Here is a 22,989-nt window from a genome sequence, read left to right as displayed (position 1 = left end):
CACCTATTGGCTATTACAATGCTGCTATGAAGACTTATGTGCAGGATTTTGTGTAGACATATGTTTTCATTTATCTTGGGCATATACCTAAGAGTAGAATATATGTACTTAGGAGGGTCATATTGTAACTCTATATTTAATTGTGTGAGGAATTTCCAGATTGTTTTCCAAAGTGGCTGTATTATTTAAAATTTCCACTGCACATGAGGATTCTGATTTTTTCACATCCTCTTCAACACTTGTTATTTGACTTTTTAATTCTAACCATCTGTAATCGGTATTAGGGTTCTCCAGAGAAACAGAACCAATAGAATAAATATGTATGTATGCATATCTATCTATCTATCATCTATCTGATATAGACATATGAAAGGCAATTTGTCAGAAGAGCTGGCTCATGTGATTATGGAGGGTAAGAAGTCCTACAATGTGTTATACGCAAACTGGAGAACAGGAAAGTCAGTAGCATGACTCCATCCAGCTTTGAAGACCTGAGAACCAGGGGAGCTGATGGTGTAACTCTTAGTCCAAAGCAGAAGGCCTGAGGAACTGGGTTGCGGGGCACTGATGAAAATCACAGTCTGAAGGCCAGAGAGCCTGGAGTTTTTATATCCAAGGGCAGGAGAAGATGGGTGTCCCAGCTCTAGAAGAGAGAGAGAGAGTGAGCAAATTCTTTCCTTTGCCTTTTTGTTCTATTAGGGCCCTCAGCTGATTGAATGGCGCCTGCTCACATGTGGCTGAGGGCGGATCTTCCTTATTGAGTCCACTAGTTCAAATACTAACCTATTCTGGAAACAACCTCACAGACAGACTCAGAAATAATGCTTTGTCAGCCATCTAGATATCCCTTAACCCAGTCAAATTAACATCTAACATTAACCATTACAAGTTCACTGTTTGTCAGCTTGGCATCCACATGCATCTCCTTAAGCCATACTTAATCTTCAGATAAAGACAATAACAACGTCATAGTTCAACCTAACATAATACGCCTGAAAATGCACCGAACCCTTCCTGAGAAGAGGAGGTAAAGTCCTTGAGTGACATTTACTCTTCTTCTGATAGTCCATAATTTAAATACTATGACATAAAATTAGCAATACTTAAATACTGATATAAAGTTAATGCATCTTATATTACATGATAAAGGAATAGGAGAGGAAATAAAACAAAGATATTTGCTTAATGTATGTATATATACACACAAACTTTTTTTTATACTTTAAGTTCTAGGGTACATGTGCACAATGTGCAGGTTTGTTACATATGTATACATGTGCCATGTTGGTGTGCTGCACCCATTAACTCATCATTTACATTAGGTATATCTCCTAATGCTATCCCTTCCCCCTCCCCCAACCCCATGACAGGCCCCAGTGTGTGATGTACCCCATCCTGTGTCCAAGTGTTCTCATTTTTCAATTCCCACCTGTGAGTGAGAACGTGCGGTGTTTGGTTTTCTGTCCTTGTGATAGTTCACACAAACACATTTTTTAACAAAATAGGGAAAAATACTCATGACAGTTACAGTCTTTATTTCTATAACTGGTCACATGGTCATAGCTGGTAATGATAATTACCTTTTTGTACTATCCATTCTATATTCCCATTGTCTTCAAGAAGCACTTTAGCTGGTGATGGTTTTCTCACCTGGTGGAGTGACCCAAACCTTCATTCCATTTGTAGTCCTTCATGGGCTGGGTTGTTGTATTTTCCCACTGACCTTAATCACAGGGTGCAGTTATACAAGGAGATACCCTAAGGGATCTCCTCTATTCCAGACATACTCTTCCTTCCTCCACTGTGGAATAGTAGTCCAATTTCCCAGTGGTAGTCTGGATCAATCATGCCAGCCAACACTGTAATTCCCTTCTTAGCCTGTTGACTCAGAGGCATGAAAATCCCAATGTGGCTGGGTGGCATCTTAACCTTCAGTTGAATGGAATCATTGTTGTGTCACCTGATGGAAGCATTCTTCCTTCTGGAGCTAACTTCTAGGCTGGCAGAGCATAAAGCTGTGGGAATAGGAAGCAAAAAGTTTGCTAGTGGGTCACTAGGGATAATGGTGAGTGGTGGCCTTTCTATTTCTCCTCCTTGATTCCTGGACCCATGAATGCTGAGATGAGACAAATAGTACCATATATTGGATTCTGATTCAGAGCATATTTAGCCGTCTGGAGAAATTTGTTCCAGCCCTACCAAATATTGTCACCTAGCTGTGCTGCATCTGTGACTTCAAAATGACATTCCACAATTTTAGCAAGCCAGCTGCTTCAAAATGATGAGAAACACGGTAAGACCAGTGAATTTCATAAGCATGAAACCATTGTCACACTTCTTTGGCTGTGAAGTGAATTCCTGTTCTCCTTTTCCCCTGCAAAGGGAAGTGATGGCTCAGGGGATCCTCCTTGGCAGTAGGATTTGTTGGGGGTGAGAGCGCAGCATGTGATGATAGCATTGGAGTTCCAGGGTGTAGGTGTGTGTGAGGTGGCGTCAGGGCTGGGATGTGGGATGTGGCAACTCTGGCCCTAGGGAGGGTGCAGTAGCAGCTTTTGCTCAGGGGAGGAGGAGCAATGTGGACTCTGGGCAGCTCTGTCACTAGTGCAGCTTTGACAAAGACTGTGGGGATCCCTGGTGATAAAAATTGTGGGTGTCCGTGGTGGCAGTGCAGATCTGTGCCAGGTTGCATGATGGGGTGATGCAGGTAAAATGCTTCCTATGTTTTTCTACGTGATCACTCTCAGTTTTTCTTCTCTGCTGGGTTGCTGCAGCTTCTTCACTGTACTTTGGAGTTTCCTGGATTTTTTCTGTTTGTGGTAGTTGTTAAATCATCCATTGCATTTGTGGCAGGATGTGGGTTGGGACTTCCTAGTCTACCACCTTGCTGATGTCACTCTCTGTAGAAATAGTTTCTGAGGTCAGTGTTTAATATTTGTTCTAACATCAGGGCTACCCCCAGTTGTCTTATTCCCCACTTCTCTCCTATAAACTAGCCAGCCTACAGTCTAGGCTGTGTCTTCATTATATCCATGAATCTCTTCCCACTACAATCTCCATTGTTCTTGAGAGTGCCCTTAGGCTTGAACGTCTCTAGCTCTGTTGCAAATAAAGTCAGTTCCTTTGGGAAGAGTTTAGAAGCTATTTGTTTTATGGCCAGTTTTTCCTTCTGGGAAAAAAATCTCTGAGTCAGGACTCTGGAGCTGGGGGTAGGGACAGTGCCAAGCCTCTTTTTGAGTGACACCCATACTCTAGAAGCTTAAGGGATGGGCTGCAGCCTAGGGTTCTCTCAGCTTGCCAGTCCTGGTGTGGAGCCTCTGCCTCATGAATGAAGGCAAGAGCTATCAGGGCCCCAGTATCCTCAGTGTGCCACATCTAAAATGAAGCCTTCATTTCATGGCTGGGAATTGGGAGGAAGAAGGGAGCACGCTGCATCTTGACTGCAGTCACCCAAGACTTGGCCTTGGCAACAATGTGCTAAGGGCAGAATAAGAAATGTTACAGTCTTGCCCTGTGTTCTTGGCTATAGTAGTCTGGAGTGCGGTTTCCACATCACGGAACAGGTGGGGAGGGAGATAAAAGGAGTCTTCATTCAAATACCACAGATCTTCACATTTTGTACTGAATTTTTATATATTCTCTTGAGTAGATGTTTCTTCATTGGCTTAGGGTAAACTCAAGTCCATTTCCAGAGGTCATCTATAGACCAAGACTAATATTGACTACACCATTTTAAAAATGTGGTTTCCAAGGCTGCTGTAGTCTTTGCTATTCAATTTTGCAGGAAGAAGAAAGAGTATAGAGGAGTGTCCAAGGGGGATTTTATTGACCATGCCAGAAAGTAGGACACATCACTGTCACTTGTATGTTATGAGTGGGTAGATATAATGTGTCTCACTCACCAATGGAATTCAAGTGTCCACCCCAATGGTAAGGGAAGTTGGGAAGTGTCATTTGCCATGGGTTTAACAGTTTTGCCACATGGGTACTTTAAGTTTTCTCTTAGCTTATTTGTATTTTCTAATTTTGCACAATGGATCTATATTTCTAATATAATATAAATACAAATAAATTAATAAATAGAGAACAAGCAGTGAGGAAGTAAGGGTAGGGAGTATAGACAATCCCTTCTAAGAAGTTTTGCAGGTGCCATTACTGGAGTGAGAAACTAGGTTAAGAAAAGGTTTCTAAATATGAAGATTCTGGCATATTTTTAAAGCTGATAGGAATTATCCAGAAGACAGGAAACAACTAATAAGTCTTTGAGTTGGTTCTCCCTAAAAATTATATAGAGTGTCTCTTTCACTTGAGATAGGAGAGGGAAAGAAAGAAGGGTTTCAAAATGGTCACCCTTGCTATTTCTTCTCACTAGACTGTATGGTTCAGGATTTCAAAGCTTTCTTTGGAACATTTGGAAGCAGAAAAAAAAAAAAAGAAAAACCACCAACAACAAAACCAGTGCTTACTAAGCTTGACAAAGTAACAAATTGTGGAAATTTCCAAAGCTAATTATTGCGTTTTTCTAAAAAATTCCTTTGATATGCTAAGAGTTTTAATCAGAGTCATTAAATACAGAAACCCTTGGGTTGCAAAGAACATAGGAATAACCCACTGATGTGTTGATTATGGGTGAGTTGCTATTTATCAACAGAACTTACCCGTGACATACAAAATGAGACTGTCATGCAGTGGGGCTGCCTTTGCAAACTTTCATGGAGTTAACTCCAATACCAGACAATCTATTGGAAAATTCTATAACAGATAAAAAGAAGGCACTGTGGGAACATATAAAGAGAGAAGTTAATTCTCACTGAGGGAATTGGGATCAGCTTTAGAGAGGAGATAGCATCTGAACAAATTCCAGAAGGCCAGTAGGGATTTAGACAGACCTTGGAGAGAAGACATCCTGGTCTGGGAGTGCCAACATAGCTTGAAGGCAGAGGACGGGTGATAGGAGGTGTTAGGAGTTAGCTTGGCTGTGGCTGGTAAATGTGCAGAAGCACAGTGGAAGGTCAGTCCAGAGAAGGAGTGACAGCACAGCCTGGAGGATGGAGGGTGATGCATCCCAGCTTAAGGAGTTGTGCTTTTTACTTTTAGTTCTGACCAGTTTTTAGAAAAACTAATCTACTAATAATATGGAGGCAGGGGTGAGGATGGAAGAAATATTGGAAGCCGACTAGAAGGAGGTGAGTGCACTGTTTGTTCAGGAGGTGATGACACATTGATTAGTGCTGGCAGAGAGATGTGGGGGAGATATTAAGACACCCCTAGAGTGTGAGGAGGACTTTTTACAGCTTCCACAGAGGAAAAAGTGGTGATCACAGGTCTGCAGGGCTCTTTGAGCCTTCCCCAGATGTGGAACAGAGAAAGTTTGAAGTAGATGCCATTTTAAGAGCCAAGACATGGATTCTCCCTCTCTGCAAAGCATCCTTGCAAACTCTCGAGGGAAACCAGTGCTTCATGTTGTTAAAGTTTTACAAGTTATGGCATAAATTGTTCTTCAAGTGCCAAATGTAGTGACCAATAAATCACTGAGAGGGTTCTCTGAGATTTGCAATTGTGGAATTATTGATTTTGTACCTAGTCTTGGATGCACTGAGCCGGGTCTCCTCTGAGGCAGCATGCTGCAACCCTGCCCTGTCCAGTCACCTCACTCTCACCTGGAAGAATCTTGTTCTTTAGAGGGAATAAGTCACAGACGTCCTCAGAGGTGAACGCTCCAGGTGCACCCCAGAGAGCTGCCCCACTAGCTCTGGCTGGCTGATGCTGTGTTTCGCTCCAAGCTCTTCGCTCTATAAATCCACCACAGGTGTCCTCACTCTCCATCACCCAGTCCTTTGTTCCGTCATTGCCTCATATTCATTTAGCAAGACTTCACTGAGCACTTAGAGGCTTGCTGCTTCCCTGTGGGGCTACAACAGTAAACACCACAGACAGGCGCTGGTGGGGAAGACAGCCAAACAGACCAGGAATTACAAAACACCTCGAAAAGTGCTCTGATGGGGGAAAAACAGAGTGCCAAGGAAACGTGGGAGAGGTGTTGGGGAAGTTTCTGGAAGGAAGTGGCCAGGTGAGAACTTCAGTCATTTTGGATGAGCTCCTCTTTCTACGCTCCAGCCCCACATACTATCTTCCACTCATTCTGTTGATTCTCCCCTATGACATCTACCAGGTCAGTCCCCTCTTTTCTATTATTTCCCATAAAGAATTTTTCCAACAGCTTCTCTGGGAGGCAGAGTTAGGAAACCAGGCAGGCCCGGACATTCCAGCTGTGTGGCCTTGAGCACGTCACTAAACCCCTCTCAGTCTCAATTTCTTCATCTAAAAAATGGGGACATCAATGCCTTACTTCCAGATATATCTTGAAAAACAAATAAGATAATATTTTAAAAAATAGCCCAAGGCCTGGCATTTAAAAGATAAATCATTCCAGTTTCCTTTCTGAGCCTGCAGTCTCTTCTTTTGTTTAACATACTCTCCTCACAGCTGCCAAACTCATCTCCCCCAAACTTTAATCTTATTTCTCCTTGCTGAAACGTTTTCAGATTCCGTAGCCTGTGCAATAAAGGCTGTCAGTCAGGATCCCTGCAGAAATGACTGAAGAGAACATAAGGAAGGCGAAAGGCAGGGGTTCTAGGAGCGCAGGGCAGGGGCCTCGCTCACACAGGCCATTGGACATCTGGAAGGTTCCCCAAGGAAGTGATCCCAGAGCTGAGAGATAAAGGCTGAACTAGGCAAGAAGAGGGTGAAAGGAGGTGTCCAGATAAAGGCTGTTAGGGAGGAAGCAGCCAGTAGGGCTGGAGTGCAGAGAGCAGGGAGGTGATGAGATGGACCAGTGCCTGTCCAGAACCCACAGCCTAGTGGGTTGAGAGTTTGTCGGATTATTTACCAGGTGTGAAGCAATGAGAGCCGTGCCAGTGTTGTTTCCTTTGTTGTGTTTTGTTTTTGTTTCTGTTTGGTGAGACAGGGTCTTGCACTATCACTGGGCTGGGTTGCAGTGGTGCCATCTTGGTTCACTGTAACCTTGACCTCCCAGGCTCAAGTGAATCTCCCATCTCAGCCTCCTGAGTTACTGGGATTACAGGCATGCACCACAATGCCCTGCTCATTTTTGTATTTTTTGGTAGAGACGGGGTTTCTCCATGTTGCCCAGGCTGGTCTTGAACTCCTGAGCTCAATTGGTCTGCTTGGCTCGGCCTCCCAAAGTGCTGGGATTACAAGGTGAGCCACCGCGCCTGGCTGTGCCAGCATTTTAAGCTGTTGCTTGTTGACATATCAGTTTTTCTTGCTTGGACAGGATAATCTCTGTATGCCTTATGGTGTTCAATACATTTAACCGACCAAGTGAATGCAGTTGTAACTATAGAAATGGAGGGAGAGAATTCTGGTCACTGCATCTTCTGATTTTTCGGGTGAGAGTTCCTTGAAGCTTCACTGCAATTTCCCAGCCAGAGTGTCTGAAGACCGCTGCAGATCCAGTTTGAGTTGCTTTTACTCTCCAGGAACACACAGATGTGACTAAAAAAATCTACATTCCCCAAAAGTAACAAAATTCATGCTACTCCAGAGACCCAGACAAAGGGGAATTAAGCTTGCTTGAACTTGAGCCTGGGGACCAGGATGCTGATGGAGGCTTTGCAGATTCCTGGGTCTCCATGGAGACGAACAGACTCTGGCAAAATTTCCTTCTTTGGAGAAAGGCAGTGTTGGCTGCTTTCTTTCCTCTGGCCACCCTGAGAAGGCAAGACTCATAAAAGTGCTGTGTGTAGATTCTCTGCAGACACGGGGCTATTTTGTACCATTTCTGGCCTCTTCAGAGCCCTCCTGAAGTGCTCTTTGGCATCCAGCATCCAGGGTGTCCAGCTGCCTCCACAAACAGTGAGAGCTCATCAGTAATGAGTGATACAAGTCACACAACCAAGAGCCATGTGTCTGGTTCATAGCACCTTATGCAAAGTGAATGCTCACTATGGTTTTTAGCAAAAAATGTGTGGAGAATGAAGAGGAATAATAGCCAACTTTCCAGGTGACTCTCTTCCTTAGAGCTGAGAAACAAAAACACATAGTTCAGGCTTCTCAAATGTTAAGGGCTTACACTTAACCTAAAATTAACCAGAGATCTGGTTATAGAGAAGCTTCTGATCTGATTCAATAGGTCTGGAGTGTAGATGGAAGCTCTGCATTTCTAACAAGCTCCCTGGTGGTGCTCATGCTACTGGTTCAAGGACTGCCCATAGGGCCAACAAGGAAGTAAATGGGGCAGCCAACTGTCAGCCAAATTCTGAGCCAGGGCAACAGTCACGCTTGAGTTTATGTGCTTGAGGTCCAGTGTAGTGTTGGAAGATTCATTTATTTTACACCCGTGGAAATATATGAGCATGCATACTGTCTTCATCTGTTTGTGTTGCTATGAAGAAATACTTGAGGCTGGGTAGTTTAATAAAGAAAAGACTTTTATTTGGCTCACAGATCTGTAGACTATACAAGAAACATGGCACCAGCACCTACATCTGGTGAGGCCTCAGGCTGCTTCCACTCATGGTGGAAGGCAAAGGGAGCCAGTTTGCAGAGATCACATGGTGTGTGTGTGTGTGTGTGTGTGTTTGTGTTTGTGTGTTTGAGAGAGAGAGAGAGAGAGAGAGGTGGGGAAGGAGGTGCCAGGCTCTTTCTTTCAGGAGGAATAGGGTAAAAACTCACTCATTACCTTGAGGATGGCACCAAGCCATTCGTGAGGGATCTTCTTTCATAACCCAAACATCTTCCACCAGGTCCCACCTCCAACACTGGGAATCACATTTTAAAGTGAGATTTGGAGGGGTCAAACAAACCAAACTCTAGCATATACCAAGCACATGAATTGAATGTTATCTTTACACCAAAGAGACTAGTGTTGTGGGCAAGTCAATATAGTACATGATTTTCAGTGATTTTTTAAATATTTCAGAATCATTGAATACTTTTAGTTTTTTTTTTTTTTTTTGGTCATAGCTTTATTCCCTCAACAAGAATTTATGGAATATTTGTAATGTATTAAGCATCTCTCGTAGCAGTGGAAGGTACTCTTCCTATTCTCCTTAAGTTCCCTGTCTAGTGAGTGAGGCAGAGATAAAACAAATAATAATAGTATAACAGTGTCGTGATAGTTCACACCAGCATTGTACAGCAGCATTATGTGAGCCATAGATTTTAGCTCCCAATGTAATTTAGAATTTTCTAGTTGCCGTGTTTAAAAAGGTAAAACAACAACAAACCGCATGTGAAATTAATTGTAACAGTATATTTTATTTTAATCCACTGTAGTCAAAATTATCCTTTCAATTTTTTTTTGTTTTGAGACGGAGTTTTGCTTTTATTGCCCAGGCTAGAGTGCAGTGGCACAATCTCGGCTCACTGCAACCACCTTCCAGTTTCAAGCGATTCTCCTGTGTCAGCCTCCCAAGTAGCTGGGATTACAGGCTCCCACCACCATGCCCAGCTAGTTTTTTTTTTTTGTATTTTAAGTAAAGATGAGATTTCACCATGCTGATCAGGCTGGTCTCGAACTGCTGACCTCGTGATCCACCCGCCTTGGCTTCCCAAAGTGCTGGGATTACAGGCATGAGCCACTGTGCCCGGCCTTATCCTTTCAATTAGTAATCAATCTAAAAAGGTATTCGCGAGACATTTTGCTTTTTAAAAAATGCTAAGTGATAGAGGATATTTATCCCCTCCAAATCTCATGCTGAAATGTGACCCCCACTGTTGGAGGTGGGGCCTGGCAGGAGATGTTTTGGTCATGGGGGCAGATCCCTCATGCATGGCTCTGTGCCCTTATGTTAATGAGTGAGTTCTTGCTTTATTAGTTCCCAAAAGATCTGACTGTGGAAAGAGCCTGGAAACTCCTCTTCTCTGTTGCTCCTTGTCTGTCCATGTGAGATACCTGCTCCCCCTTCACTTTCCACGATGATTGGAAGCTTCCTGAGGCCTCACCAGAAGCAGATGCTGGCAAAATGTTTCTTGTATAGGCTTCAGAAGTGAGAGCCAAGTAAATCTCCTTTCTTTGTAAATAACCCAGCCTCAAGTATTCCTTTATAGCAATGCAAAATGGACGAATACACTAAGTTATCAGAATCCGGTGTGCATTTTGCCCTTACAAAACATCTGAATTTGGACTAGCCATGATTCACACACTCAGTAGCCACACATCTGAGAAGATTGTAGTAGTCGACCACAGTGCAGGTCTATACAGTGGAGTGGGGGACAACTGCCTTTGCTGTAGAAGCTGAGGGGTGGGTCAGGGAAAAAGGTAATCTACTGCACTGCAGGGAAGGGTGGGAGAGTCACATCTGGGGAGGGTAGAGAAGAGATTCGAGAAGCTTCTGCTACTGGTCCCAAGGAATAGATGGGTGTGGTGGGGACGTGGGTAGCCACTCCTGGAAATAGTTGAGAGAGCAGGCTTGGTGCTTAGAAATGGGCTCAGACAGAAACCTTGGTGCTCTCTCATCCCGCGTCGCTCAGCTTCTCTCTCATCGGTGGCTAGCTGAGAGACTGTTGTGTCCAGGGGTACAGCATTTCTGGCTTCTTGTTCTAACCCAGTGAATCTATTCTGAATGTGTTCTGAGCCCAGGATGGAGCTAAGCCTTGTGGCTTCTGTTCACTGAAGGGTGACTATCTTCTGTCTTCCTTCAGGGCAGGCTTGGTGTGACCCTGTCCTCCTGCCTGTTTTTCTTTTGCTCCTAAAACTGCAGTGCTTCTCTGAGATGATGCCTCAGTGGAGCCTCTGGCCCTTCAGGAAAAGAAGTTGCTGCTCTCAGGAGCTCTTTCCAGTAGGCTCTCCCAGTCAGCTAGAGCAGTGGCCATAGAGCAGTGGCCATAATCAAGGGGCACTCATTCTGATTCTGACTCAGACCAGATAGGTGAGGCACTGTGCCAGGCTTTTTACAAACATTCCCAACTTATCTCCCCACTTTTTTTTTTTTTTGAGATACCACTCAGACTTATGTCCTCTCCCTCTCCTTCTGCCAGAGGAGGAGAAGGATGATCATCCATGGCAAAAGGTAGTTGCAGTGAAGCAACATCAAGAGCCGGCTTCACCTCAGGAGAGGATGCTGCACCTCCACCCGGTGGTTTCTGGGGCTCTACACGTTCAGAGAAACTTCTCTAGTAGCAAACTATAGAAACAATCTCTGAAACTACAGTCTTGCAATTCATTCCTCTTAATAAACCAGTGGGCAGGTATTGTCGTGCCCATTTTACAGATGTGAAAACCACAATGTGATACCACCTTACTCCTGCAAGAATGGCTGTAATTAAAAACTGAAAAATTAATAGCTGTTGGCATGGATGTGGTAAAAAGGGAAGACTTCTACACTGCTGGTGGGAATGTAACTATCACAACCACTATGGAAAAGAGTGTGGAGATTCCTTAAAGAACTAAAAGTAGAACTACCATTTGATCCAGCAACCCCCTACTTGGTATGTACCCGGAGGAAAAGAAGTCATTATAAAAAAAGATACTTGGCTCACACATGTTTATAGCAGCGCGATTCACAATTGTGAAAATGTGGAACCAACACAAATGCCTATCAATCAATGAGTGGATAAAGAAACTCTGATATATATACATATCCAGTGGAATACTACTCAGCCATAAAAAGGAATGAATTAATGGCATTTGCAGCAACCTGGATGGGATTGGAGACTATTATTCTAAGTGAAGCAACCCAGGAATGAAAAACCAAATATCGTATGTTCTCACTCATAAGTGGGAGCCAAGCTATGAGCATAAGAATGACACAATGGACTTTGGGAACTCAGCGGGAAAAAGGGTGGGAAGGGGGTGAGAGATAAAAGACTACTAATTGGGTTCAGTGTATATTGCTTGGGTAATGGGTGCACCAAAATCTCACAAATCACCACCAAAGAACTTACTCATGTAACCAAATGACACCTGTTCCCCAAAAACCTATGGAGATAAAAAATTAAAAATATTTAAAAAAAAGAAAACTGGGGCTCAGGAGATGAAGGCACTGGTGGAAGATCCAATAAGTGATAAGTAGCTGAATCAGGATGGAAACCGAGGTGATTGTGCTTCCCAAGGCCCCTGCTTTCTCCACAGCACACTTCTGCAAACACATAGATCCCAGAGATGCGTGTCTTGTACTTTATACAGTAATCAATCAACAAGTGTTTATTTAAGACTGACAGGTGGGGAAGAATGCTATGCCAGGTGTGCAGGACATGGTTCCCTCCTCAGCAGCTTACACTCTAGGATGACATGCAAAAGCCTGTGATAGGTGAACAAGCAGTGAAATAGCAAAGAAACAAACAAACAAAAATCAAAATAGCTTCAGGATTAATTTGTGAGTGAGCCTAGATCCAATGAGCATTTAAATTCATAAAAGCTTTAACCTTGGCTGGAGGAGTGTCAGGCAGCAGCTTGGACACAGGTGAGGCATATTTTGAGCTGAGGGCAAGTGGGCCTTCCTAGACTTCCTGGAATCACACTTATAATTTGCCTAGGATTTAAATCTTATTGTTTTCTACCTTTTCCAGGCAGCAGTGAGGATGCCAGAGTCCATGGGTTTCTAGAAGACAAGTTTTCAACTGCAGATACAAACATTAGGACGTCAATGTATCTGTTAGGAGACACCTGGACAGTGTTGAGAACACTGAACCTGGAGGCTAAACCCCCAGCTTTCTATGCCAGCTGAGAGTCTGTGGGCACATTCCTCAGCGTCTCTGAACCTCGCGCTCCTCCCCTGTGACATGTAGATTGTTAAACCCATCTCACAGGGCTGTCTTCTGCATTTAAAGAATAAAATAACACATGAGGGGTCTATCAATATTTCTGACTTATTTATTTATTGTTAATCCTTTCCCTACACGGAATACTCTAACTAACCTTTTGGATTCTCACTTAATGAGAAAAAGCAAAATTAACTTGAGCAGCTTTGCTATGAACATTTGCAAGTAGTTTCAGGTTGGGAATTTGCCTTCATGGAGAAGAGTGAGTGGATCTACATGGCACAAACTATTTCTTCACAACTCAAAAGTCATTCCCAGTCTCCTTTCCCCTCAGGACCTCTTGCTCAGAGGCCGGGGCACCAAACGCTTGCTTGTAAGGACCATGCAAGTCATTTTCACCCCATCCATTCTCTCATGCTTCTATGCATTGCTCAACAGAGAGTATGAGGACATTTAGTATGTGCCAGGCACTATTTTTGTCACAGAGGAGACAGACAGAAAGGAGAAATAGGTACAGTCATGCTCCACATGAAGATGTTTTGGACAATGACAGATGGCATATACAATGGTGATCCCATAAGATTAGAAGCCCATATTTTTACTGTACTTTTTCTATGTTAGAATATGTTTAGATACAGAAACACTTACCATTGTGTTGTAATTGCCTATAGTATTCAGTACAGTAGCCTGCTGAACAGGTCTGTAGTCCAGGATAATAGGTCATACCATATAGCCTAGGTGTGTGCATGGTAGGCTATATCATCAAGGTTAGTGTAAGTAAAATCTAAGATGTCCACATAATGATGAAATTGGCTAACAACATATTTCTCAGAACACGTCCCTGTTAAGTGACACATGACTATATATGCGTTAGATAATGCTATGAAAAATAAAGCATGGAAGGGATGGGGGAAGGGAAGTTGGAATGATGAATAGGATGGTCAGGAAGGGCCTCAGCGCAAAGCTGAAATGTGAGCAAAGGCTGAAGGAGGTGAGGGGGTAAACTGGGAGGTTAGAGGCAGACATCATGCCAGACAGAGGGAATAGCAAGTGCAAAAGCCCAGTAAGGGAGCGTGCCTGGCCTGCGATAAAGCAGTGGGAGCCTGGGCTGGAATGTGCAGTAGGAGGAGAAAGGAATATGCAGTAGGGGTGAAGTCAGAGCAGAGATGGGGCGGCCAGATCACACAGTCCTCCTAAGCCCCTCCGAGGAGCCTGGACTTTACTCTTGAGTATGGTGGGAAGCTGTTGGAGGGTTTGGAGCAGAGGACTGGCACGGTCCCACTTTTCCTTCAATGTGCTCACTGTGGTTGCTGTATTGAGAATAGACAGAATCAGGGAAGGGAAGAAGGTGGGAGCCATCCTAGGCACTGGCTCATATGATGGTACCTCGGACCAAGGGTGGTAGTGGAGGTAAGCAGACATCAGCAGGAGGCTTCTTGAAAAGTTTTTGATTTCCTAATAAAAAGAGACAGATCGTGCTGAAGTGGCCCTTCCGTCTTTCCTCTTCTTCATGGCCGTGATGCTCTTACTTGCAGCAGCCATTTTTGGCTAAAACACATGTAGAGACATCGTCCAGGTATCATTGAACCATGTCATCCAGGTATCATCGAACCTCCGAACAAAGGGCAGTGACTGCCTAGCTGCAGAGTTGTTCTTTTGCGAATGAACAAACTCCTGCCTGGGAATGCTCTGCAGTCAGGCTTTCTGTGGCTTGCAGCTGATTGCGTCATCTTCAGTGAAACCATGCTCTCAAAGACTCCCCGCTCTCCTGAACCCCTTCACCAAGACCACACCAACAAGAAAGGCCAGATTCGAAGCTGCCCATGAGGTACTCCAAAAAGCAAAAGGCCCCTGTGTGACTGCAGGGGGAAGGGATCTCAAACACATTCTCTCTTAATCCCCATTCATCTGAGCTAATCTCCAAACGGACAAAGTAATCAATTTAAGTAATAAATATGGCTTATTCCAAGGGCTGAATAAATGGCTGGAACAATTCCCCAAACTGTGGTTTCCATTGAATAATTGAAATTATGCAAGGGTATGGAAATTTTTCAACAAATAAAATATGTCTGAAAATCTATTAAAGATGTGTCTGCAAAAATCATTTGAAAAGGCCCAACTCAGCAATAAAAAATAAATTACATTTCCGTTCTTGCTGTTGCTCCCTTTGGGAAAGAGCCCATTACAATCCACTTTGTGGACAAATGAAACAGGCACATTTCGGAATAAACGACTCCCCATGTTCTAACCAGGAGGTTTAGACCATGAGATAATGATTCTACACTGAAAATAGGAAAACATCCCTTCACTTCATGTTGCTCCGATAATATATCTGCTGTTGTGTCTCATCAGTGGGGCTTTTGGAATCTGAGTTTTCCACCTGTGAATTTGAGTGACAGACAACTTTGCTCAGAGATGTTAGAGCTCATGTGGGCCAAGTAGACCAGCCCTGTGGGGACCAAAGAGTTCATTGGAATCTCTTATTTGTGTTTTCATCTTACCTTGAGCAACAGGGCTCAGAGGAGAAAGGCCCTCCAAAGGCTACACTGGAAAGTTGACCAAAGGAATGTAATTTTTGAACTGTGAGTTTAAAGGCCTTCTGGGTAATTTATTTCCAATGTGATGCAGCTTTGCGAGTTGGCTTCAAAAGTTGGTTGAGTTTGTGGCTCCATCAGCCTCCTACACTGTCCTCTTCATATTGGGTTCAAAGCTGCTTCCTTAACTCCTCTTCAAATAAAGACCACAGAGCTTAAAGCCATAATCTTTTTTGCTTCTGTTTCTTCACATTGGTTTTTATTGTTGCTCTGAGAGCTGGCCTGCAATTTGCTAAATGCCTTGGGCAAGGCATGATCTGTCGTTTCCCCTCTCCAGATGGGCACCAGCATGCAGAGGCTGCACACTTGTGCTGGATTGGGCTGGCCATCCATATTTACCTGCAAGCAGAGGTGATTCATTCTCTGGGAAACTTGGAACGGGCAACAGACATAACTTCTCCTCACACGAAGTCCAGACCTCCTCTCAACTGGGAAATAGCAGAGCCATGATTCCATTGCTTAAAGAAAGCCAGTTGCCTCTAGCCCCAAATTAAAAAAACAAAATCAATTGCCCACATGAATGGCCTGCTGCATGGAAGGCAGGCTGTTCAGTGGAGGTGAGGTGATAACTAGTGGTTGAAGTAGGGCCGCTTCCTCCAAACACAGAGAAAACTACAGCTGTGCTACCAGCATTTATCTTGTAAGCAAGGGAAGTGGATCTCTTAAACAAGACCAAGGCTCTTGCTGAACATGGGAAGGAAGGTGGAGAATGGTTGTCTTTTTTCTTCCATGGTGGGAGCAAGCCTACTGAAGATTAGAAAGAGAAGGCTGAGATGAGATGATTGCTTGAGGTCAGAAGTTTGAGACCAGCCTGCGTGACATAGTGAGATCTCATCTCTACTAGAAATAAAAAGATTAGGCCAGGCGTGGTGGCTCACGCATGTAACCCCAGCACTTTGGGAAGCCGAGGTGGGCAGATCACTTGAGCTCAGGAGTTTGAGACCAGCCTAGGCAACATGGCGAAATCCTGTCTCTACTAAAAATACAAAAATTAGCCGGGTGTGGTGGCGTGCCATGTGCCTGTAATCTCAGCTACTCGGGAGGCTGAGGTGGGAAGGTCACCTGAGCCTGGGGAGGTTGAGGGTCTGGTGAGCTGAGATGATGCCACCGCACTCCAGCCAAGGCAACAGAGTGACACCCTGTCTCAAAAAAAAGCACCCCACAAAATTAGCTGGGCGTGGTGCTATGCACTTGTAGTTCCAGCTACTCAGGAGGCTGAGCTGGAAGGATTGCTTGAATCCAGGAGATCTAAGCTGCAGTGGGCTATGATTATGCCACTGCTCTCTAGCCTGGGTGACAGAGCGAGAATCTGTCTCTAAAAACAAACAAATGAAAAACAGAAACAGAGTGCCTTGGTAGTAGAGTTGTGAGCACTTTCTTTTTTTTAGACAGTCTCACACTATTGCCTGGGCTGGAGTGCAATGGCTCGATCTCGGCTCACTGCAACCTCTGCCTCCCGGGTTCAAGCAATTCTCCTGCCTCAGCCTGCCGAGTAGCTGGGATTACAGGCACCGGCTACCATGCCTGGCTTATTTTTTTTTTTGTATTTTTTAGCAGATAAGGGGTTTCACTATGTTGGCTAGGCTGGTCTCGAACTCCTGACCTTGTGATCCACCCACCTCGGCCTCCCAAAGTGCTGGGATTACAGGCGTGAGCCACCACGCCTGGCTGAGTTGTGAGCACTTTTTATCTGCCAGACACAGAGCCCAAAGACTTTATATATTTTAATTCATTCACTCAACAAAGCAATGTCATGAGGAACCTGCTCTTATTAGCCCCATTTTACAGGTGAGGAAAAGAAAGCTTAGAGAAGGCAAGTGCCCTGCCCTGGGTCCCAGGTAGCAAGGGCGGGTGGAAAGATTTGGAGACAGGCAGTCAAAGCTGTCACTCAGCCTGTACAGGACTGCTTTAAGGGCTGCCAGGATGGCTTCTTTAGTTGCTCAAGGTGTGTAGAATTGAGTATCTATTTCTTAGTGACCTGAAATCTGCTCTTTTACTCAGGTGTGAGCACCTTCTCCCTTAAATTCTCTCTCCCTGCCTCTTACTCAATCACCCCTTTATAATCCAATAAAAGGAATAGCAGTGGCTACCCTGAAAGGGGAAGTTGCTTTGGGAACTTTCGGCTTGCAGTAGTTCTCTTTTATTCACAGGGGATCTTTCCCAAGACTGTCAGTGGATGCCTGAAATTGCAGATAGCACCAAACCCTATATATACCCTCTTTTTTCCTATACATACATATCTATGATAAAGATTAATTTATAAATTAGGCACAGTAAGAGATTAACAACAATAATAACAAAATAGAACAATTATAACAATAAGCCAGCATCAATACTCTTGTACTTAAGGCCATTATTAAGTAAAATAAGAATCACTTGAACATAACCACTGTAATACTTGGACAGTCAATTTGATAATTGAGACAGCTATTAAAGGACTAAGGGGTGGATGGCACAGACAGTGTGGAAATGCTGGGCAAAAAAAGGATTCCCATCCCTAGCAGGATGGAGGAAGACAGCCTGAGATTTCGTCGTGCTACTCAGAAGGGTATGCAATTTAAAACCGATGCATTGCTTATTTCCGGGATTTTTCACTTAATGTTTTTGCTTGACCGTGGGTAACTGAAACCACAGATGAGGGAGGACTCCTGCACTTGTAGTGGAGCACTGGCAGGCTGCACAGCTGACCTTGGCAGCCCTGGACCCTGGGACAGTCCATCAGCCTCACTGATTTTTCTCCCCTCAGAGGCAACCTGAAAGTAGCTTCACCTGTGGCTTGAATAGCATCTGGTAATTTCACTGGATTGTTGAGTTCACTGGCGTGGTTGGAGGGGATGGCAGGAGAAGCATCTGTCAGAAGCAAGGCAGAAGCGAGAGAACCCAGTCGGGAATACAAGGGACCATTTGCCAGTGCCCTGCTGCCACAAAATCTGGTCTCCCAGGGTAGTCGGGCTGTTGACTGGGAGGATAACTGAGATTAATGTGACTTCTGGACCCCAGGAGGGTCTCTTTCCCTACCATCCATGTGCCCCATTCCTATCCTGATTTTTGAAATGTTATAATTAAACATTTTCATTTAAGGCTCCTTATCTTAAAAATCAATGGTGGATTAGCCAATAAAATGAAAGAAAGGAGAAAAGTTTTATTTTAATGAGAAGATTCAGACTTTTGTAATCAGAAAATCTATAAGGAACTTATTTATATTACACCATACATGTAAGCTATGTGTAATTTCAAAAAATAACGTTATATTTTGAGTTACACACAGAAGCAACTGTGGAATGCCAAGGTCTTTTTATAGCTTTTAGTGTCTATTAGTGCTTTAGGTCTTAATATGGGCCTAGTTAAAATATAAGCACTCTTGAAAGATCACAACTTTGCATTAGTTTTCTATTGCTATGTAACAAATTACTACATATTTAGTGGTTTAAAACAATGCCCATGGCTGGGCGTGGTGGCTCACGCCTGTAATCCCAGCACTTTGGGAGGCCGAGGCGGGCAGATCATGAGGTCACGAGATCGAGACCATCCTGGCTAACATGGCGAAACCCCGTCTCTACTAAAAAAAATACAAAAAAATTAGCCGGGCGTGGTAGCAGGTGCCTGTAGTCCCAGCTACTAGGGAGGCTGAGGCAGGAGAATGGCGTGAACCCCGGGAGGCAGAGCCTGCAGTGAGCTGAGATCATGCCACTGCACTCCAGCCTGGGCAACAGAGCAAGACTCTGTCTCAAAAATAAAATAAAATAAAATAAAATAAAATAAGATAAAATAAAATAAAATAAAATAAAACAATGCCCATGTATTTGCTTTGTAATTTTTGGCAAGTCATTTCCATTTTTGGACTTCAGGTTTCCCCTCTGCAATGTGAAGTGGGAAACTGGTGAGTTGGAAGCATTTGCTAAGGGCCTTGTCAGTTTAGACATTCTGAAACTTGGTTCCAAGATAACAGAATTCTCTAATTTTACAAATTTTTGTCATTAATGACAAGGGAGAGTGACAAAAGGAATGAGAATGGCTCACAAAAATGGAAACCTATGGAATAGCTACTACTAATAGAGCCCTTATGGTTGCCTTGGTGTATGAAAATAACTTTCAAATGGTAGTTTATGTCAGAGAAGAAGCAGGCCAGGAGTGGCCAAACTTGTGTCTCACAAGTTAATTCATTCAGACACTCTTATCCTCAAGCATCAGGAAAAAACCTCTATAACACGCAAGTTTGAAAAATTAAAATAAAACCCAAGGCCAGGTGTGGTGGCTCATGCCGGTAATCCTAGCACTTTGGGAGGCTGAGGGAGGTGGATCACTTGAGGTCAGGAGTTCGAGACCAGCCTGGCCAACATGGTAAAACCCCATCTTTACTAAAATACAAAAATTAGCTGGGCGTGGTGGTGCACGTCTGTAATCCCAGCTTCTTGGGAGGCTGAGGCAGGAGAATCCCTTGAACCTGGGAGGTGGAGGTTGTAGTGAGCCAAGATCGTGCCACTGCACTCCAGCCTGGGTGATAGAGTGAGACTCCATCTCAAAAACAAACAAACAAACAAAAAAACAAACAAAAAAAAACACCCCAATAATAGCAAGGCTTCTTATATTTAGGAGCAGAGAGTGAGAAAGACAGTATTTCCTCCTGTCCTCCTTTAGACACAGTAGAATTGTACTTCTCCCCTCTGAAGATGGACATTCTATGTGATTTTTCTGGTCAGTGGAATGTGAGTGGAGGAGGGACAGGTCACTTCTGGTTGGAAGTATTTGAGAGCTGGTCCTGGTGTGTGGTTCTCTTCCCTCCTGCAGTGACCATGCAAGTAAGTGTTGTCTGGAAGGTGCAAGAACTTAGGTTATACTTTGCATGACTGAGACATAAACCATTGTTTTTTTAAAGCTTCTAAGACTTGGGGGATGTTTGTTACTGCAGCATAACCCAGCATATCCTGACTGATACAGCAAGAAACAGACCACACAGTTGACAAATAGCAGAGATTATGATCTAGAGAAATATCAGTTTTTGTAAGAGGAATTTAAAAAAAACTCTGATAATCCAAATTCCTGGACAAACTATTCAGATTTTCTTTTTCTGCTCCCTCCCAAGCTTCAGAGAGTTGCTGAAATGTTAGAAAACAAAGAGCAGGATTCTGAAAGAGATGGAAAATCAGTTTGGATTCACAGATTGGATTGCCAACCTCTGGCCAACTGAGAGTTGCAAGTTTGCAAGCTTGATTTTCTAAGCATACACCTTTTACAATATCTTCTAAAGTCTTCTCCTGATTTGCTTGTTTTCGTTCTGATGGGCTGCATGCAGTAAAGACATTGGAGTCCTGTTTTTAAACTAAATAATTTAGGATTTCTTTTTACACTGTTGCTATGTTTGGGCCAATGTGTTTCACCTGCTTTCTTAAAAAACTTTTCCTGCTGCTTCTGACTCAGATCGATTTCCTGGAATATTCCTCTGAGCTAACTCTTTGTTCTCTCTCTTTCTTTCCTTTCTCAAGAGGAGGCTCTGTTACAAGTCAAACATCAATCCCCAAATCCAAAATTTAAGTCTTCCCCCTGCTGAAACTGAACCTACGTTAGTTTTCTCAATACCTCCTATCCCATGAGATGGTCATTCTCAGACCCCAGAAGAGATAATATAAAGTTCAAAAGTAGGTATAAGTAAGCTTAGAAAAAAATAACCAATTTATTTGCTTGTTTATTTTTAAATCAAGTACTAAACAAACTCATTTTCTTTCCTTCTTTAAATTTAATTTTTAATCAGCAGTATACTCATGTGGTTCAAAATTAAAAAGATGTAAGTGGACATTTAGTAAAATGTCTCAGTCCCACCTCTTTCTCCCAGATACCCAGTGCCTCTCTCCAATATGATTAATTTATTATGTACCTTTAGGAATATATATTATGCATAAAGGATACATTTATATCTTTTATATAGCCATTCTTTTCTCTCTTTTATAAAACTAGTATCATTCTATCCTTGTTGTTGTGCTCCTTGTTGTTTTTGCTTAACAGTATATCTATCTCGTAGATCTTTCCACAGCAGTATGTAAAGAGCTTCTTCAGCCCTTCAAATTCTGTTGAGTTCACTTAGCCAAATTTCATATTGATGGACATTTTAGGTTGTTTTGAACTTTTGTTTTACAAACCATGTTGCAGTAAATAATCTTGTTTCTAAGCCAGTTTGCATTTGTGTGAGTATATCTGTGGAAATAATTTCTGGAAGTAGAATAGCTGGGCTATTGTATTAGTTTAATGGTGAATTTAAGGCATGAATGGGTGAAACTTCAGTGTGTATGCTCAAAAATATACATATTCTCCCAAACCACACTGGTCAAGCCTAGCATATATATTTGTTCATAATTTTCAAGTGTTATCATACCATACATCCACTAAGTATTTATTCTGTGACTATTGTGTGCCAGGTACTAAATAGGTGCTTGAGAGAAAGCAATAAAGAAAATGTGTAAGAATGATGCATTACTAATGACTCATAAGGCAGGAGGGCAGTATGATGATTAACTTTATGTGTCAACTTGTTCGGACTATGATGACCAATTGTTTAGTCAAACACTAGTCTACATATTGTATAAAGATATTTTTAAAGAAGTGATTAACACTCACAATCAGCTGACTTTAGCAAAGCAGATTACCCACTACCATGAGATTGGGCCTCATCCAATCAGTTGAAGGCCCAAACAAAGACTGAGGTTTCCCAAAGAGTAACAACGAATTTTCCTTACCACTGTAATATAGTAACCCTGCTTGAGCTTCCAGCCTGCTGCCCTGCAGAATTTGTACTCAAGACATCAACTCTGACTTGAATTTCTAGCCTGCTGATCTGCCCCACAAATATCAGGCTTGCCAGTGGCCACAACCCCTTGAGCCAATTCCTTAACACAAATAGTTCTCCCTGTATATACTCCATTGGCTCAGTTTCTCTGGAGAGCCCTGACTAATACAGGCAGGAATAATGACCTCCACCCAACTGATGAGCAAGCAGAGGCTGAGAGGGTCCACATCCTCCTAGGACCCCAGACTCTAAAACCAAAGCGCTTTCCGCTGCCCTGCCTTGCAATATTATTAAAACTCAAGACAGGATATTCACAGTGGTAATTCCATTACAGAATGTTAGGCATGTCTGATAAAGTGGCCAAGAGGTGATTATAAATATTTCACTTTTTTACTTGATTTCTTATTGAAATGGAAAAGAAGCTAGTTCTTTATTTTATTTCATTTTATTTTAAGTTCTGGGATACATGTGGTGAACTTGCAGGTTTTTTACATAGGTGTACATGTGTCATGGTGGTTTCCTGCACCTATCAACCCATCATCTAGGTTTTAAGCCCCACATGCATTAGGTATTTGTCCTGGTGCTCTCCCTCCCCTTTTCCCCACCCTCTGACAGGCCCCGGTGTGTGATGTTCCCCTCCCTGTGTCCATGTGTTCTCATTGTTCAACTCCCACTTATAAGTGAGAACATGCAGTGTTTGGTTTTCTGATCCTGTGTTAGTTTGCTGGGGATGATGGTTTCCAGCTTCATTCATGTCACTGCAAAGGACACGAATTTATTCTTTTTTATGACTGCATAGTATTCCTCACACAGTGTATATGTGAGGCTAGTTCCTTCTTATTACACAGTCACCATCTTGAACATACTTTCCCCATCACTCCTGTTTTTAATGTC

The 22,989-nt window shown here is 43.1% G+C and overlaps 1 non-coding gene across 1 annotated transcript; it reads right to left on the bottom strand.

Annotated features, from left to right (window-relative positions):
* Positions 1 to 10,962: 10,962 nt before the first annotated feature.
* Positions 10,963 to 11,178, bottom strand: LOC112132532 (small nucleolar RNA U3). Its single transcript, XR_002914287.2, has one exon. It is a non-coding gene; the product is annotated as a small nucleolar RNA U3 (small nucleolar RNA).
* Between the last annotated feature and the right edge of the window lie 11,811 nt (positions 11,179 to 22,989).

Source organism: Pongo abelii, chromosome 11 (assembly GCF_028885655.2).
Source record: "Pongo abelii isolate AG06213 chromosome 11, NHGRI_mPonAbe1-v2.0_pri, whole genome shotgun sequence".
NCBI classification, from domain to species: Eukaryota; Metazoa; Chordata; class Mammalia; order Primates; family Hominidae; genus Pongo; species Pongo abelii.
Note: the sequence above shows the minus strand (reverse complement) of the source record. Positions and strands in the feature narration are given on the sequence as shown.